Below are 20,121 nucleotides of genomic sequence, written 5' to 3'. Positions count from 1 at the left end.
CTATTTAATATGAGTAGTGTGTTTTTTCCTGTTAAATTTGTTTGAGATTTCAGTATGCTGTAATACAGTCACACTGTTGTACCCATAACTGCATCTCCTTCAACACCTCTGTGGTGATGTCATGGTAGGGTGTGTGGCCAATGTTCCACTTTGGTCCTCTTAATACTTGGCAACCCTACCATTGTGCCAACCTCCCACCCAAACAGAACAGAAGGGAACGGACTTGTTTTTCACTGAAGACCTACTTAGACTTGTGTGCTCTGCAGCAATGCACTTGCAAATGATATCTCAGTACTAGTCTAATGTCAACTATACTACAAAAATAAAGAGCACAACTACATTGTTAAATTTGCTGTGGCTTTACACTGACACTAGCCATTGATCATCACTGGTCAAAACACATTGATACTGTCTAAAAAATCAATTAGTGTGGACATCAGTTCATCAGAATATGAGCACACATACATCAGTGCTTACATTCCTGCTGTTTCCAAAGTGTGTGTGTGTCTGTGTGTTACGCACACAACATATTGAAAAATGGGTACATGTATGTTTCAGTTCGGCAACATGCATTCATGACAGCTTATTTGATACAGATCAACAAGATGACTTAAAGAATTTTGGAACATTGCAAGCATGAAAGCAAATATGAAGTCCAGATATGCACAGAAGTTTCATAATAGTATATGTTACTTTGCAGCATTATGATAATGTCATCTTCTGTAAAGTCCACTATGACAATGAAAAATCAGATTTCTGTGATTAAGTACTGTGTTCTGCAGCTGAACCAACTAGTTAGGTAGGGGTTCAAATTGCACAACAGTCAACTTGTGTGTGTACCTGTATGTGTAACTGTGTGAGTGCACATAGAAGGACATGAGTCTGTGTCCCCATGTCATCACTCAAGTCTCATTAATAACAAAGCTTTGCAGTCATACATGACCACACAACAGTTTCATACAGCCCTCACAGCATCATCTTCCCAGTGTATACTGCTGTTGTCATTTACTGTAAAGTGTTCTCTGACAAGATAAAAGTCGAACTTGTGCTGTGGTGCTAGCATTAAGTACAGTGAACTAGCTACTGTAACTAGGTAAGTGGGTAGGGGTTCTAATCTCACTGCAGTCAACATTTGTGCTTGCATGTGTGCTCATCTAGCTCTCCTTCTGGAGACCATTTTAGAGCAGCATGTGAGATACTCCTACTAACATCTTCTTCTCAGAAGACACTGATGATGTAATTTGCTATAAGGTGTTTTCTGACAATGTTAAAGGTCAGGCTTGTGCTGTGGCTCTAGTGTTAAGTGCTGTGTTCTGTAACTAGTGTAAATAGCTAGGTAGGAGTTCTAATCTCACTGAAGTCAACTTGTGTGTGTGTGTGTGTGTGTGTGTGTGTGTGTGTGTGTGTGTGTGTGTGTGTGTGTGTGTGTGTGTGTGTTCATTCAACTGTCAATCTGGAGACAATTTTAAAATGGCATGTGAGATCACAGCTTTGTCATGCACTTCTGCTCATTTCTTATTCTCAACATACAGTGATGGTGTGATCCCTTCTAAAGTGCACTCTGACAGTATCAGATGTGTCTGTTGGCATGAGCATTAACTGCTGTGTTCTGTAGCTTGTATAGCTAGATTGTTTGTCTCTCTAATCTTACAGCAGACACCTTGTGTGCATGTTCATTCAAATATGTGTGGAAACAATTTTACACCAAGATGTGACTCCACATCTATATTATATACACCTCCCAAATTTTCTTCTCAGTTGTCATTGATGCTGTCATCCTCTCTAAAGTGCACTGTGACAGTGTAAAGTCAGACATCAGTGGTGGTGTTACAGTTCTGTTGTATGGAATCCGATTTGTATACAAACACACGCCTAATGTTGAAATCTGACCTCATTCAACTGCTGTGTGTGTGTAGTTGGTGGTACATTATGACCAGTTATGATCTTTTGAGTCTCTTCATTTGAATCCCACTCAGGAAAACCTGTAACATAGCTGCATGAATTCAACATCCCCTTTTCCCCTCTGCCAACATAACATCCTTTCTGCAGAACACTGGAGGATGTCATCATCTGAAAGATGCATACACACATTGTGAAGCACAGCCCTTCCATGACCCTCTTCAAGCAATCTGCAGACCACTGGATGTGTGATTGCTAATTCTGTCATGGGGTGGTGCTCATGTCATATATGGACAGAGGCAGTATGTAATACAATCAAACATATACACGTGTATGTATCCATGCTATTTTTACATCATATAGATATACTGATATTGGCTTAAAGGCTAGAACAATGGCTATGATTGTATTTGATTTTTGCCATTAGCCTAGTAATGACCTGTGACACTGTGAGGATTACACATGTCAATGTTGCTGTCATCCACATGTGCTGTGTTGAGGTGTGGATGTACGGTAGCTCTACAACAGTGTATTCCAGTCTGAGATTTGACATAATGTATTGATGGTCACTGCTGCTGTTTGATTAAATGTTCCTTTCATAATAGCTATAGTAATATTCCTCCTGAGGACTGTTGCCATGGGATGATTCTGTATAGTAGAGTATATTAACATTCTACACATTTCTCATTCATCCATAACCGTGACACTTGCAGTACGGCACATGTGAGCATTTGTATAACTACCATCATGAAATGCTATGTGATGTATAGCAATATTACATTATACTAATTACATGGGCACATGCACCTTGTTTCATCCACATATTGTAATATTGGTATATACACAAACATATAACCAATTCATATTCACTTTCAACCTGGGGAATTCATTGTATGCACAAGTGTGTTGCTATTCATAAGAATTATTCAGGTGTTGCCCAGCACAATTGTGTGACTGTCAGCATTTGTGTCATAACCTGTTCTTCATGAGCCACATCCACCTCATTCGTAATGTGGCCGTATATGGTATCAGAGTACTCACACACCCCTTTCCAATGGTAAACATATAGGCATATGATGTGCAAGTGATGTAATGACATTATAATCATACAACTCTACCTATTTAATCACAGTTCCACTGTGTGTCATGTGGTGCATACCCAAAGTTGTAAGTACAAAATCATAAGGGGAATATACAGCTATGCACACAGGTGGTTGTGGATGGCACTAACAATATCATCTGGGGACAATAGACAACCTGCTAGCTGACAGATATGGATCACACTTCACGCTGACAAGTTGTCAACCAAGTATACATGCAAACATTACTCAGTATATTTTCTCAAGAGAACAGATAATTTGTGCACTCTTTAAGGCAAAAACATGGCATTAGTGAGTCCTGACAACATCCCAGGTTGCCTTATCAGTAAATTAAAATATGACCTATCGGACACTGTTGGATCTCTACTTAACCACAGCCTCCAGACAGGCTATTTTCTGGTAGAATGGTGAACAGCAGCAGCCATCTGTCTGAAAAAGGGGTGACCATCACCCGACACAGGAAGTTATAGACACATAACCCTGACTAGACTCCTTTGTAAGTCAATGTAAAGAATAGTCATGGACCTTCTCAACAAGAACATAGTTAATCGCCTGACTGTAACCAACCCATTTTTGATTTGTTACGGCTATATAATGTCTGTTAAATCTGGTTGACTTCTTCAAGAAGGTCACAAAGGCCATGAATGCGGGATTGAATATGCATCCTGCCTAACTTGACCTAACTAAGACATTTGGCGCAATTCTTACAGAGAATGTGTCTCAACTAGCCATAAACCACTGTCACCAAGTGGGTAGCCCAGTGGATCACGAACAGGGCACATACTGTCAAAGTATTTGAATTCATCTCTAGCAAGAGACCAGTGAAGTGCCACAGGGTTTTGTTTTGTGCCCTTTCTTGTTTACTATTTAAGTCACAGAAGTTAAGGCAAACTTTGTCCAACCAGCTTTGCAGATGATTGCAAAGCCTGATAATTAAATTCTTGAAGCTCACAATTGCTGGAGACATCCACCCAAACTATGGCCCAACCTCATCTGTCGACTTTAGGTCCAACTGTGTGTTGTCCCACTACTATACAAACTCTAAACAAACCTCCAAACTCACTTTTGGTTAGTCATCTAAACATTAGAAGTGTAAATAATAAGATTCAGCACCTTCATGCCCTCTTAGATGTTTTTTTCCCTGGATATACTATGTCTTACTGAAACCTGGCTCAAACCTTCTACTTCAGACAATGAGGTAGTTCCACCAGGTTATAACATTCTAATCCTCGACTGTACCAATAAGGAGGAAGGTGGGGTAGCTGTTCTTTATAAATCTAAGCTTGAGGTGTCAAATGATGCCCCACAATCTCCCCGAATCGACAGTGCTGAAATTCTTATCACCTAAGCTACATATTAATAAGAATAAATGTATAAATATCGTCTGTGTTTATATTCCCCCAGGTAATATAAATACCCTAGAAGATATTCTATGTTGGCTGTCTAGTAACTATCCCTAAGAAACCATTGTTCTTGGGGACTTCAACATGGACTGGAACACCTGTTCCTCTGAACCTCTTACTCTCAGTATAAACCTTTATGGATTTTCACAGGTCATATCATCCCCCACTAGGATTTTAAACTCAGCAATAAAGAAAGTACCATAAATACCAATATGTCACCATATTTTAAAATTGTACTATGTTCTACAGCTGTTTTACATCTATGTTTTATTCTTGTCTTATGTCCTCAGCTGGACTAATGTCTATATTGTAAATGCTATGTTTTTAACTGTAAAATGTAAGTAATACTTAATGTGGAGCTTTTCTCCACTAGCCTCTGCTGAAAACGGACCTGTGTCCAGTCGGACTCTCCCAGTCAACAAATGTAAGTAAATAAATAAGTACCCTGGACTGGATACTCGTTAATAATCATCCCCACAAGTACACGACAGAGACCCTACCTGATGATATAAGTGATCACTTTCTTACCTATATAATCCGGCACAAAGCTGATATCCCCAACCAACCCACTTATAAAACAATAAGGAACAATAAGAATTTAAACTCCACTAATTTCCAAAATGAACTCAAATTATGTAATTGGTCAGTCTTGAAGCAACTGCCACTTGAAGCTGTAAATTACTTTAATACCAAATTCCTAACCATCCTTGACACCCATGCGTCAGCTCATTCTGTTAGAACCAAAGCAAAGGTTTCTCCATGGCTTTCAAAAGAAACCAGACAAAAAAATTCTACTTAGAAATAAGGTTTGGACCATCTCGCAAGGCGCAAAAGCCCTCCTGGATCAACTTAGATATAGACAGCTAAGGAATGACACAAAAAAATCCATTACATTAGACAAGAAAAACTATTATTGTCATCTGCAACAGAAACACTAAAACAAATGTCAAAAGTTTTGGGCAGCTATAAATAAACTTCTTCACTCGGGACAATTCACCACTCCTACCCCCTTGGCTACTAACCAAAAACCCTCAGAAGAAGTTACCAATACCTTTAACAGTTTCTTTACAGAAACCATCCAGCACCTAGCTAACCAACTATCCCCTGGCTACCCAAATCTGATAGCCACCATACCCAGGTCCCAACTCTTCTTTAACTGTCAACCAGTTTCCACTTCACTAGTCCAAACACTAATTAAGAAATTAAAACCAAAACCAACTACCCTATCTGCGGATCTCCTCCCTGCAGGATATTTACAAAAAGCTGCAGATGCCATAGCATACCCCATCTCCATTCTGATCAATAGAACCAAATCTGAAGCTTCCATCCCCTCTGTCTAGAAGATATCCCATGTAATTCCACTCCATAAAGAGGCAGCTCCACTGAACTATCAAATTATAGACCCATAGCTATTCTGTCACCCCTGGCTAAAATTATGGAGAAATGCATCCATAAACAACTACTGAATTATCTTACCCAGAACAATCTCTTGCCTAACTTTCAACACGGCTTCAGACCATTCCATAGTACCACATTGGCCCTCCTTTCCTTCTCCAATGTCATTAACCAATACCGCAACAATAATAAACTTTCCTCGGCCATCTTTCTTGATCTTTTCAAAGCCTTCAGTATGGTAAACCACCAACTACTCATACATACTTTGAAAACCATCTCCCTAGATGACCAGGCCAACCAATGGTTCCAAACTTATCTCAGTGGTACACAACAGGCTGTCCTATGGCAGGACAAACTGTCTACCCTTTTACCTGTCACCCTCAGAGTCCCCCAAGGCTCCATATTAGAACCCCTTCTATTTTCCATCTTCATTAATGACATGTATACAGTCATCCCAAATGCAACATGCATTCAATGTGCGGATCATTCCACTTTAATATGCACGGCCACCTCCCCTATAGATCTGCAGACTTCATCCCAGAATACCTTCAACACAGTTGAAAATTGGCTCCTTAATTGTCGTCTCATGTTAAATCCTAACAAAACCAAGCTGCTCCTTTTCTCCCCCACTGATAGGTCTTCCTTACCAGCCTTTACTTTGAAGTCTAATAACAGCACCATTATTTCACCAGATCCCTCTATTAAACTCTTATGGTAATAGTAGACAATAACCTTAAGTTTGATCTGCATATTAATAAAACTATGAAAACAGTTAATAAAAAACATGGCTCACTATACAAGATTAAGCCATTCCTAATGCCACTAGCTAGAACTGTAATTGCTCGTACATATCTACTCTCCACCCTCCTCTATGCCTCCCCTTTATTCATAAACCTGAGTAAAACGGACCTTAACAAGCTTTCAAGCTGCTGTAATCACATTGTTAGATTTGCTACTGGTGCAGCCTACAGAACTCATCACTGCCCTAACCTAAATCAGCTAGGGTGGCTTGAACTGCCTAACCTGCTTCAGGTTAACCAACTAATAGTTGCACACAACTTTCTCTACAGCCCCGAAAATACGCCTGTACTTAAAAACCTCATTATCCCCCACAGTAACCTCAAGACACTTCGCTCATCTGACAGACTACTAGTTCAAACTTTCAAAACCAACAACTCAGCTGGGGAATCTCTGTTTGCAAACTTGGAACTCTCTTCCTACTGACCTTTCTTCAGAACACACACACTAACTCAATTCAAAAAAAGTCTAATTCTGTACTTTAAAAAGCGTTGGCTATGTCCTTGTTCTATTCCTGACTAACTCTTACTATAATCAAGTGCTAAAAGAGGACGTCATGCCATGCTTGATTGCATTCTAGTTGTTATGTCTGTAATCTACTAGTTCTACTGCTGTGTGAGTCTGTTTGACATTTAATATCGTTTTAATGTATGTATCACTGCCCAGAATTTGCAAACTTTGTTTATATGTAATTATGCAACTGTGTAATTGTTTGTTCTGTGTATGTCTGGAGCTTTTCTCCCCGGGCCTGTGCTGAAAAAGGACATGTATCCAGTTGGACTATCCCAGTCAGCAAATGTAAAATAAATAAATTGTGGACGATTCTTGAATCCAGTAACAGTATTGATGTACTGCAGAAAGTGCTAATGCACATAAATAATTTGTGCCAGACTCATGGAAACAAACTAAATGTCCAAAAAAGCATAATTATTCCCTTTTGTAAAGCAAATGGCCAAGCTAATTACAATATAGGCAGCACACTTCAATGAGCAGACCCAGTGGTATGTGATATAGGTACTCAGGTAGATAGTAATTGAAAGTCCAACCAACATGTGTCCTCAGTGGTAACAAATCCCTTCTATGTGGCGCAACTCATAAGTATGGGCATGTCATCCAGATCATAGAACATTATAATTGCATTGTACTCTGCTCTCATCAAAACAGTAATTGAGAACAGTGCACACTTTTGCATGTAACGCACCATACATCTGCAACAGCTGGAGCAACACCAGAGATTTTGCACAAGGAAGAAACAGGGTGTGGAAGATGAGTCCTACATGGAAAGATTGGAGCCCATATCATGGTATTCTGTCCCCTAGAGACTACTAAAGGCCAAATTGTGTCTGGCCTACAGGGCAGGCTACATTCTGGCCCTGATGGAAATGTTACACATTGGTAAAGCAAACTGCACGATAGTCACTTGTTCCAAGGATGTTAACCTAGCCTCTGACATAGTAAGTCGTGTTTGAGAGAGAGAAACTTCTCTCAGACACTACCTCTTCCCTGGAATAAGCTTCCCATTCACGTACTCTCAGACACTACCCCTTCTCTGGAATAAGCTTCCCATTCACGTAATGCAAAGACCTTTCCTGGCTGTTCAAGTGCAGTGTAAATCAATGGATGGTTAATGGTAATTGTACTGTTGGTATTTTACCCATCTCCATCATGGATAGAGGCATTTGGTCTTAGATAACGTATCATAGGCTCATAATTGTGTGAACTTTGTTCACATAGCTATTTCAAATTGTGAAACTCATTATATATGGCTAGGCTTTTATGTCATCTTGGAACATTAGTCTAATCTTTTCCCATGAACCTATGAAGTCCAGATGTATCTTGGGTACAGATATAGTGTGACTGTACAGCATTATGGATGTAACAGTACATCACATCAATATCATTGATTGATAATTTGCATGAACACATATGAATACGTCAGGATTTCATGCCATTATGACATTTTTACTGGCAGTGTCAGAGAGTCCATGATCATGTGGCACATGTCTTGAGTTTTGACGTGTGTTTATAGAGTGTATTCCATGCATTGTTTGGTATGTGAACAATATTACAGTGACAGCTTTCTCACTCATTAACTCTGGACTTTGCACTGCTGTAGGGTCTGTGCATATGGGCATAGTTGATGCATTGCCATAAGTCTCACATACTACCATTCATTATAACACACCATTCCTTAATTCACACATCAATTGCAGGTGCTTCAGATAATATCCACTGCTGTTACATGTGTCAGATGCATGCAGTTCCAAGCTGTGTGTAGGGAAGCCACTCATAATAGTGTGTCGTTTGTAAGTGTTGGTATCTTATGGGTAATATCTGTCAGTCAGGGATGGTTCATAAGAGGTTACAAGGCTAATGTCCCTAGGGCCTTTACAAGCCTAGCTGTGTAGTAACCAGAGTACCCTTACTGACTATAGTTAGATCATTATTAGAGTGATTCTGTGGTCAGCACAGACTGCCCTGTCCATGAGGGACATAGGTGCCACCCCCAGGGTGAATTTATGGCCACCCATCCAGTTGTCAAGGTTGCGCTTCAATAGGGTCATTGAGGAGCTCTGCTTCACATGGAGTGGGAGCTTATTCCAGAGGAGTGGCAATTGCTGGGAGATATATTTGTCTCTCCAGCATGTTCTACTAATGTCATAGGCTAGGTTGAGATCCCTGGAGTGAGTTATTCTTGTCCCATTTGATTTGTGAATGTGCAGCATTTCCATTAAGGTGAGTCTGAGACTGCTCTACAGGCCAGGCACAGGTCACCTCTCAGCAGCCTGTATGATGTATAGTACAGTGACAGGGCTTTCAATCTTTTCATATATGTCATGTTTTGGAGGCCCTGGATTCTCTTGGTTAGAAACCTCTGTGGTCTCTCCAGTTGTTGCATGTGTCTGGTGAGGTACATACAGAAGGGAGCATTCTACTCAGTGGTCTGATAAGAGTCGAGTACATTGGAGCTATAACCTTCCTGGGCTTGGATGCGATGCCCTTATTTATGAGATGTGCAGTGTAGAATGCGTTTCTTACCACTACGAACACATGGTGATCGAAGTTCAGATTGCCATTGACCTGTGTTACCAACTCTTGCAAAACTGAGTTTGAGCTTAGTGGGATGCTATCTATATCATAATTAGCAGGGGCTGCTTCTTTGCCAAAGGGGATAATGAGGCATTTTTTCATTAAGTTTTAGTCCATGAGTTTGGCACCAATCATTTGTCTGTTTCAGCCCTTTCTGTAATATGTTAACATCACTGGGGGACTCTGTGATTGCACCCAGTTTACAGTCATCTGCAGACTTGGTAAGCCACAGGCCATTTACCTTAATCTGAACATCAGAGAAATAGATTCTAAACAGTAGAGGGCCCAGCACAGATCCTTGTGGTACCCCACTAGTAACTGGTCTACTGATGGAGGTGGACTCCCTAACTTTGACAGTGTGTATTCTGTTGGTGAGCCAGGTTGCTACCCATCTAGTAATGTATGGGTTAATTCTCAGCTGGGAGAGTTTCTTTATGTTACCTGAATGGGTGCTTGGGTCAAACACCTTTGCTAAATCAAGATAGGCAGTATGTACTGTTTTGCCCTCATTCTGGGCTTTGGAGACATTTTCAAAGAAGTCCACTAAGTTTAATAAGCAAGATCTACAGTTGACATAGTCAACTGGGTTGGGTCAAGGGTTTGAAGGTTTTCTATGTCCTTGTGGATAAAGTCCATGTTGATTCTTTCCATGGCCTTGCAGATAAGGCTGGTTCAGCTTATGGGTCGATAGTTCCCAGGGTCAGTTGATGGACCCACTTTGTGCAAGGAGATTAATGTTGCTGTTCTCTACTCTTCCAGGACAAAGCCAGTTCTCAGGTTATGGTTAAAGAGAGTGCTGAGTGGTTCCACTAGGTCTTGTTTTAGATTGTTTAGTAAGCAGCCTGGGATGTCATCTGGTTCCATAGAGGCCGTGTTTTTGGCCTGGCCTTGGAGATTACTTGTATAACCTGTTCTTCGGAGATGCTCGGTAGAGGACTGGTGTCAGGAATGCTGTGGGGTATGTCTAGTGGGAACAGGGGTGTGAAATTGTTGCCAAATCTGTTGGCTGGCAGGTTGACAATTTCCTCAGGTTCAGTGTGAGTTGTACCGTCCACTATAAATTCATCACATGGCTGGGCATTCCCTTTTAGGTTTCTGACATAGCTGAAGAATGCCTTATGATTGTCCTTAGCTAGGGATGCTAATTTATACTCGTAGCTAGCCTTATAGGACTTAAGATATCTGATTTGCTTGTTCAAGCTGTGGAGGGTATTCTTCCTCGGTTATTAGATATGAGTTTCTTTTTTTGTTGTATAGCTTATTTATACTTACAGTCCACCAGGGTGGCTTGTGTTTTTGGAAAGACCTGGTTTTGTTCCTGTTGGTTACTTCAAGTCAGTGCATTTGTTTATGTGGCTGTATAGGGCATTTGTGTATTCCTCTGCATAGGAGTCATTGTTGGCTATGTTGGCAGGGGCTTTGACATTTTTTATACCATTGCATAATAGGCAAAAGTTTGCTTTGGAGAAATTTGTCAATTTTTTTACTCCTGTGGGAGTGTCAGGTTTGATCTTTACTTCAAACAAGACAACTTTATGGTCTGACCTTACCAGGGAGGGTAACACACAGAGGGTAATGCAGTGACCCCCACCCTCCATGTTGGTGAGCACTAGGTCCAGAACATTTGAGCCCCTTGTTGGGGGTGTGGACAAACTGTTCTAGGCCATTTGAATTGAGTCCAGGAACCTACTAGCAGTTGTGTTTGTGCTCATGTAAGTCACCCAGTTGATGGAAGGATAGTTCATAGTTTCATAGGTTGGTACCAGGCTATTGGCCCTAGGGCCTATACAAGCCTAGCCATGACAATTCCCTGGCTATTTCTTCCCACAGTATTTACTGTTTGAAATCTCCCATGAACAAGGTGTTTACTGTGTATACTGAATGACTCTAGCGAGTCCAGGTAGATGGTGTGCTTTTCCTGGTTCCTGGTTAATGGTAGGGGACCTATAGCTACCATAAATGAGGAGGGATATTTTACCTATAGTTAACTGGACCTGGTGTAGCTCAAGAGAGTCGTACTGTTTCACCAGTCTCGAGGTGTATTTGGATTTAATGAAGATGGATAAACCTCCACTTCTGATACTTTCACACTGTTTTTGGGGTCTGAATGTGTGAAAGACATTCTAGCCTTGTACGGCCAGGGTTCTCTCAGCGGCCTTCAGCCAAGTGTCAGTGAATGCACAAACGTCAGCAACCTCCAAGGTGAGGAGTGCTTCCAGGGAGTCCAGTTTGCTGTTTAAGCTCTTAACATTAAGCAGCATGACCTTGATTTCGTCTTTATTGATTTTCTTTATGTCAGAAGTTTTGCTGTTTGGACGTTGCATAAAAAAGGCAGTATGAGGGAGACAAGTGTCATGGTCAGTATCAAAAAGCCTTGAGGAGACAGGTGAAGGACATCTCTGGCAAAGCAGAGTGGACTGTCGACCCTGTCTTCCCAGGCAGACAGATACTGGATCCCACTGCTGTGACACCAGAAGCTAAGTCATTTATTGAAATCAATCATTTTTTTGTCTGTATTGTGACATCATCCTAGGTGAAGGTAGAATGCTGGTCAGGGCTAGAGACATACCTGCCTGGGACATATTATCTGAGAGTTCGGTCATGTCTCTCTTCATATAGTCTAGAGAGGTACGTCTTAAGTCATTCACACCAACATGTACTATGACAGAGTCATAACGGTACTTATTCCTGAGCGACTTGAGTGTGTGTGTGATTTGATGGATCCTGGCACCTGACCATCTCCTTGTTCAACTTGGTGAGGGGCACATCTGTGTGTCTCACTATTGAGTCACTTATGACAAGAACATTAGGTTTTGACGTGTTTTACTTTAGGGGCTTAATCATTGAGACACTGATATGTATGTTACTATGTGTAGTGGTGGATTTTGTTCGTGCACCACTGTGTGTATGTTTTTTGCGCTTGGGAGGTCTTTGGTCTTTTGGGAGGCTCTTGGTGAATACCTCTGAATATGTGGGTTTATGTGTCTTGACCTTATCTTGTGTGAGAGGGAAGTTGTGTGTGCACACTGCCAACCTGTTGTATGTCTTGTATATTATATGAGAGGACTGATTTTAATTTCATGTTATAGTTGCATCTCTCACATGCTTTGTTTGTTTGCTTTAGGAGCAAGTGGTTGTCAGTATACATGAAGTAATTACTACATTGCCGCAGGATGCCCATGTCAATCAGGTTGGCTGGAGAAATGGTGGGAAACTGTCCATTCATTTTAGCAGGTATATATATATATATATATATATATATATATATATTGTAATAACTAGTGGGGATGGGCTAGATGGACAAGGGTTAGCTTGTGAGACTAGAAAAGGCATCTTTTCTGTGGAGGGCAAAGGGTGGAAGACTGCATCAATGCCTCAGAATGCACAATTGAGTTACTTGCTAAGTAGCAATGTGCAACTGCATTGCGCACAGAGAGGCATTGCAGCTAAGGAGGGTTCTCTAGCAGATATCAAGGGAAAATTGTGTTTCTAAGCGTTTGTATCTGTACAAGGCAGCATGGTGTGCAGCTATACACAAACATGGGGCTTAAACAAAACAAATTAACCAATAGGAAAGTCCAAAACTGAGCCTTTTTCCAACAGTCCCCAACTCGGATGAATCCTGGGCTGCACACTTCTGCCACAAGGGTGCAGGAGGGCTGTCTTAATGTAGGATGGCTGGTTTTAGTGCTCAACTAATACCAAACAGCCTAGATTCAGCAAATCTGAATCTAGCCAATGCTATGATATACAGAAATGTCATCATACCTCACACCCAGTCATGTACACATAAAGCAACAGACCCATGGACAACTGCTATCAGAAGCAGGCACAATCAGAAACCGTTCTAAAGTATCAGCAGTATTAATCTGTAACATTGACAGAATATGTGATTTTAAGTTTAGTCAAGTGCATTACATTTGGCACAGTCAGCTTGCACACATCTTGTTGCCCATGCAGAATTATTCTTTGTTATGCATACCTATTAGGAATTGACAGTGCAGACTTCCCTTCAAGGTGTTGCACAAGATGCATGTGCAATGTGTCTTACTGTACGGAGTCCATTAAATGCAGAAATCGTTAACAACATTGATGGCACATATTTGATTTTTGCATGTGTGGCTTGTGGCATGCAGACCTCTCAAGTGGCCAGGATTGCCTCTGAATTCAACTCCAGGTTTAACACTGTCCCACTTAACCCCTCTAAAGATATTGATTTTTGGACCAGAGGTGATGAATTCCCCTTACAGAATACTGGCAATCATTACAGTTGTATGTCTGTTCCTGCAGAGCATGTATAATAACTTAAACTCACATAATCTGTCAATGTCACAAATTAATATTAGTATTTTAGAATTGTTTCTACTGTGCCTGCTTCTGTCAGCAGTTGTCCATGAGTCTGTTGCTTTATGTCTCCATGACTGGTTGTGAGGTATGCTGACGTTTCAGTCATGTTCAAGCAAGTCATTTTGCAGATTTGCAGAACATGCACATACTCCCAGTTGTATATACCATCCTTGCTAAATGTCCTGTCCCTTGAGCATATCAGTGATGTTTATATCACAACCAATTAATCTCCATTGACATGTAACCTTGTGTGACCGTCACATATTTAATATCTTTTGTGATGATATACATATGACTCACACAGGAGGTGTAAACAGCAATACATACTGTGTTATCTAAATATTTACTTAATGTTATGCTACTGAGTTGTCTTAGAGGTTTACATACATTGACATATCCTATTTAGGGTATATTGCCATATTTTACAAGCCCTCTTCCTCTTTCTTCATTCCTGTCATTCAGGTCTATGTTCATTTTAATCAGCACACTTTTTCTGCCTATTGTATTTACCCTTGCTGTTCACCCCACCATCTGTTATTTCAGTCTGAAGATGCTTGTTGTGGTGTACATTGCAATGAGTACACTTTTCTGTAATGTGTTAATATTGCAGTTATTGGAGTATTTTCATTCTGGTAGTCATTGTGGCTGTCCACACAATCTAGAAGAGCAGGTTTGTCCACTGGCAAACTTATATGCGTGTTGTCTGACTGCTGTGAAAATTTTTCCCATACTCCTTGCTGCAGTACACATTTTAAAGACACATTATCTATTTCCTAGAACCAACCTACTGCAATATGTATGTATTTATTTTAATTTGTTTGCCTGGGAAGAACATTAATCACAAGTGACCAGTTTCTATCTCGGCTGGAGAATACAAATAACATAATGAAAGTACACTTCTGTAAAATGCCATTATCAGCTAACAAAAATGTAAGATTATACAGATGTAATATACATTATTTGTAATGACAGATCTCATGTAGAAAGTGATCTGTCTGTGTGATGATTATAACTGTATGGTATTTAAGTGGGAATAGTAGAGTAGTTAAGTGGAGTGATGGATATTAGAGTTTGTGAGTAGATGGAAGGAGAAATTATGTTAAGCAAAGTATTATTTGAGTGAGAATGTGTATGTCTAAATCTGTGTGTGTGTATATATATATATATATATATATATATATATATATATATATATATATATATATATATATATATGTGTGTGTATATATATATATATATATATATATATATATATATATAATATGTCTATAAAGTGTATAAGGATCTACTTGATAAAGTTGTATTTCCAGATGATCGAATGCCACAACGTTAAGACCAAAAATGATGAAAAATCAAATACTTGAGAGGTAAGATTGTATGCTGGAATATCAAACTGTGATGCAAACTTTAAAGGGCAAGTGAGTTAGTGGTGCAGTGTCACTTTAAGGTTTTTGTAGTGAGAATGCATGAAAGTGTGGCAGAGTTAACATTGAATGGCATTGTATTTGGAGAAGTTTATGTAAGTTTTTTGAAAAAGCAAAATAATTTGTATGAATTGTTATGGATTTGTTAATTTTGGATGGAGCTTTAAAGTTAAAGTATTTTGGTTTTGAACATAGAAACGTAGTGGTTAGTGTCGGTGTTATTGCATGTGTAGGTGGTACCTAGTATTTTGGTTTTGTACATAGAAATGTAGTGGCTAGTGTAGTGGTGTAGGTGTTATTGTATGTGTAAGTGGTGCTTACTAATTAAAAGTTATCAGCTATAATGACAAGGGAGATTTTGGTGAAGTGGGAAGGTGTAGCCAGTACTGTGTTGTGTGACATAGGGCTGAAATGTGAAGAGACAGTTTAGCAATCGGTCGACTGGTTTGTTTTCTTCAGAGTATTGCGATCTCAGAGTTAGTATATTTAATTTGCAGGGGGTGGTGAGAGTGCATGGGGGCATAGCCCCCTGCAAAAGTGAATGAAGGTGGAAATTGTACATTTCTGTTGTTTTCTGGTTTTGGGATTTGTTGTTTCTCCTCAATCTGGTTTTGGCGTTGTGATGTTTGATCATTGGGAATACGATTTTATGAAATAGATCCGTGTGTGTGTGTGTGTGTGTGTGTGTGTGTGTGTGTGTGTGTGTGTGTATGTGTATGTATATATATATATATATATATATATATATATATATATATATATATATATGATGTGTATGTGTTTAAAAAGTAAAAACATAAGCATAAACCATAACTGGTAACCTGTAAGTGAACTTTTTTTCAACATTCAAGGGCTGTAAAGTTCCATGAAGCACAACCAGTCTCACTTAGAAAAATGCAGAACTTCATCAGAATACTTGTTTTATATGTAGACGTATGTCTCAGTATATATGGAATTTATGGGCGTGTGCTCTGTGATACATGAAATACCTTCTAATGGAGGTTTAGGGCACCCTTTCTGCAGACAGAAGTATTGTTGCTGGCCACAGCATACAGCTGACATGTCATGCAGTCAGTGGTATCCATTGCTGTGAAACATTTGAAACCAGCTGGCAACTCCTAGCTGGGATTTTGTAAAAATCAATATGGAAGGCATACAGAATACATCACTGTGAATTCCTCAAACAGGTGCACTATCTTTGAAGATAATTTTATTTTTCACGGTAATGTACTGAATGTATAAATTAATTACGTTTATTAAATTTTCTATGTAGACTAGTTTGGATTAATTGTAAGTTACCAATAAGATGCATTTGACTTTTTCTTTAACCTTTAAAGACCTCCCACTGCTATGTTAAGTTCTGCAACTTCCTTGTTCATCTTCTGGGACTTAATATTAAGAATAATTACTATGACTGTGTGCTGGATGCTTTGAATTAGATTTGTGCAGAAGAAAAAAAAGTGTAACAAAAAAAACACTTGAGCTTACAGTCATTTATCTTGTGCATATTTTTATTTTACATTTTGAGTCAGAGAAGTTGTATTACTTATAAAATAATATTTTGTTTATTTTATAGCTGCATGGCAAGTTCACGAGATTACTTACCCAGGGGCACTTGGAATGAGTCATTTGAATCAGACAGGCATAGCTGCAGTGATACTTTGAGGTATTCTAGTAATACATTTGAGTCTGACACTGATGGGAATGAATGCAGTGAAAAGTCTGATAGCAGGTTGCTAGACTCTTATTATTCTGATGAGGAACTAGAGTCAAAAGCTGTATCCAGCACATCTGTTGTCAAGTCAGAAAGTGAATATTTATCATCTCTAGTAGGTTATGAAGGTAAGAAATGCATTAAAGTGGTGCTGTTTTTCTCTTTAACCTTTAGGCTGAAGGCTTGTGGTAAATTAAGCTTTTTGTTAAATTAAATGGAAATATTTTTCTCTGTATGTCATTAATGATATGTTAAAAAGAAGATAGTCTGTTTCCATTGCATATTAAATGTTATTAACACTAACAAATTCATATTCAAAATGTAGTAACAATTTAATGCTTTGTCTTTTCGTGAAAAATAGGTGATTATTCATAACTATGTAAGAATACACACACAAGATGTTTTTATAGTCAAATCTTGCAGGTGTATTATTGTGATTTATTTTTATCACCGAGTCTCTTAAAAACATGCAGTGTAATTTTACCAAACTGGTGTCTGTTGAAAAGACTGAAGTACATGTAAAATATGATAATCTGAAATGTATAATATTTAGTTTTTTATTTATTTATGTTTTACAGTTATTTCCTTATTGGGTATGTCATTTTTGGGTGTTGCTCATTTTCAGAGGTCCTGGGTGGAAATCCCAGGAAAATTGTATATACAAATCTGCGTACAGTTGTTTACATTTATGTATATATGAGTATACGTATTGAATGGTCGACTGGTCAAGCTACCAAAACGCAAAAACTTGACTAATTTACTTTGTAAGTCCAACTACCCTAAACCACACCAGCATTAATTCTTTATAGCCTACTGTATTTTTCTATCAAATGTGATTAGACCAAATGTGCTCTAGACTAAATGGAACTTTGATCAAATTTGTAGATATTTTCAGTTTAGACAAAACGGTTCTTAGATGAAACATAACACACTTGGTTAGGTCCGTCAGGGGGAAGTAGTAGAAGCAAAGTGTGGGACAGACTTGCAGAAATAATTTGCTAAGCCCAGGAAATCCTTAATTTGTCTTTTATTAGTGGTTTTGGGCCCGTTGCATATCGTATATGCTTTTTTCATCCTGAGGCTTGAATATTTCCAGGCTATTGTATGTCCCATGTACAGGCTTCAACATTCATAACTTGCAGTTATATGGGCTTGTTCTTGGTCTAGAAACTCCAAAATGGCATGAATCTTGGAAGATAGCTTTCCTAATCATAGGAGAAAATGGCTGTTGAGTATCGTGTGTGGGGTCTGAGTATCATGTGCATGAACCTCTAGAGCATCTGTATTGTAGCCATAAGGTATGACTGTACAGTGAAAATGGACTCCTGGTGTGTAAATCACTATAATTCCTTTTACTTCTGGGATTAGAGAAATTTTGCAGTAGTTTTTAGTTAGTTCAAAAGAGGAGAGAAAGCTAACTTTCCCTACTTGTTGACTTATTCATTCACTATGGGCTTAAGATACAAGTCAAATTTGGAGATTCTGTTTAGTTTTCTGAAGCCTTTGCGCAATTTGATAGATCCTTCAGGCTTGTGGACTAATACACTGGGACTGACATTTCTGACAAGGTTTAAAGCTGTGGAGAGCACCCTGGTACTGCAGGGCTACAGTGCTTTCCATATGTTTAAGCCAGCTACTGATCAGGCAGGGACTAAAGCTAGACGTGTCTTGACTTGTATCAAAAACAATCATACTGCGAGGCTGGTCAAACAGGATGATGAGCATGAGCTTCTACAAATCCAAATTTCCAAACTATGAGTTCCCCTCTGTGCCCCAAGAAACCTGTAACATTTACTTAAACTTACTGGAGTCGCTCACCATTCAACCCAATGACATTTTCATGCGTGACTTACCTCATTATAAACTGGTAAACATACAGGACCCCAAATGTGCAGGGCCAGAAATTCTTGAACTTTGTCAGCACCCCTCTAGTGTAATGACCTCTTTGGTAAGGTCAGACCATAAAGCTATATCCTTTGAATTGAAAATAGAATCCATGAGCCATGCTAACCCTAGAATGTTTAGGAGCTATTCTAAGGAAAGTTAAGTTTCCTACTATTAGGTAATAATCTAGCAAAATGTCAAGCTCTCCAAACCCTGAAAACACTGTCTCCTGTGCAGAATTGTTCACAGAGACCATCTACAATCATGTTAATAGATTCATTGAGACAGTGGTGCCCCTCAAGGGATAAGCACAAATCAAACACTGAAAACAAACTGCCATGGTGGAATCCCAATATCTGTAAGTTGTGTAACAAGAGGAAAAAAGTTATGGCAAAATTAGGAAGTGCAATGCCTAGCAGGATAAAACATCTCTCATCAATCTAAATAAGATACTCAGAAGACAAATCGGTTCTACTAAAGCCAAAATTTGAGGTAAAAGTGGCCTACCAGACCAAGGACAGCCGTAAGGCTTTCTTTAGCTGTATTCACAACCTCAAAATTCAGCACACAACAGTGAGCTGGAGTAATTGTAAATGGAGCCACCTACAGAGAACCAAAAGGAATCGCAAATCTACTTACTAAGAATTTAATCTCCAATTTTACTCCGATCTCTCCCCCAGCCACCCCTCAGGAGATACTGTTGACTAAATCCCCCCTGTTGTCACTAGGGAACAGTTCTTTAACACATTGTCTGAGACCAATAATACTGCATCAGTGAGCCTTGATAATATCCCAGGATACCTCCTAAGTAGTATGAGACACAAACTGTCAGGACTACTAGAGTCATTATTTAACTGTAGCCCATACAGGCTTCATGCCATGGGAATGGAGAACTGCAGCAGTTATTCCTGTTTACAATGGTGGGCCATCAATGGATCCCAGAAACTACAGACCCATAAGTATGATTAGCCTTGTATGCAAAGCCATGGAATGAGATATCATGGAAATGATTAACAATGAGATAGGAAATAGACTGACACTGGCTCCATCCTAGTTTTGTTTAGTAA

At 39.3% G+C, this 20,121-nt stretch overlaps 1 protein-coding gene across 2 annotated transcripts in view; it reads left to right on the top strand.

Moving 5' to 3' along the window:
- CCHR15.PART0H8orf48 (chromosome chr15.part0 C8orf48 homolog) overlaps nucleotides 1–20,121 on the top strand; it is a 1,144,402-nt gene that overhangs the window by 49,526 nt on the left and 1,074,755 nt on the right. The window contains exon 2 of one of the 2 annotated variants that reach the window (XM_044057710.1): nucleotides 17,033–17,298. The exons of the other annotated variant lie outside the window; for it this stretch is intronic. The gene's annotated coding sequence lies outside the window, so the exon portion shown is untranslated. The remainder of the gene's footprint in view (nucleotides 1–17,032; nucleotides 17,299–20,121) is intronic. 2 annotated transcript variants of the gene reach the window in all.

Source organism: Protopterus annectens, chromosome 15.part0 (genome assembly GCF_019279795.1).
Source record: "Protopterus annectens isolate FY-2018-M chromosome 15.part0, PAN1.0, whole genome shotgun sequence".
Lineage (NCBI taxonomy): Eukaryota > Metazoa > Chordata > Ceratodontiformes > Protopteridae > Protopterus > Protopterus annectens.
This window is presented reverse-complemented; position numbering and strand designations above follow the sequence as displayed.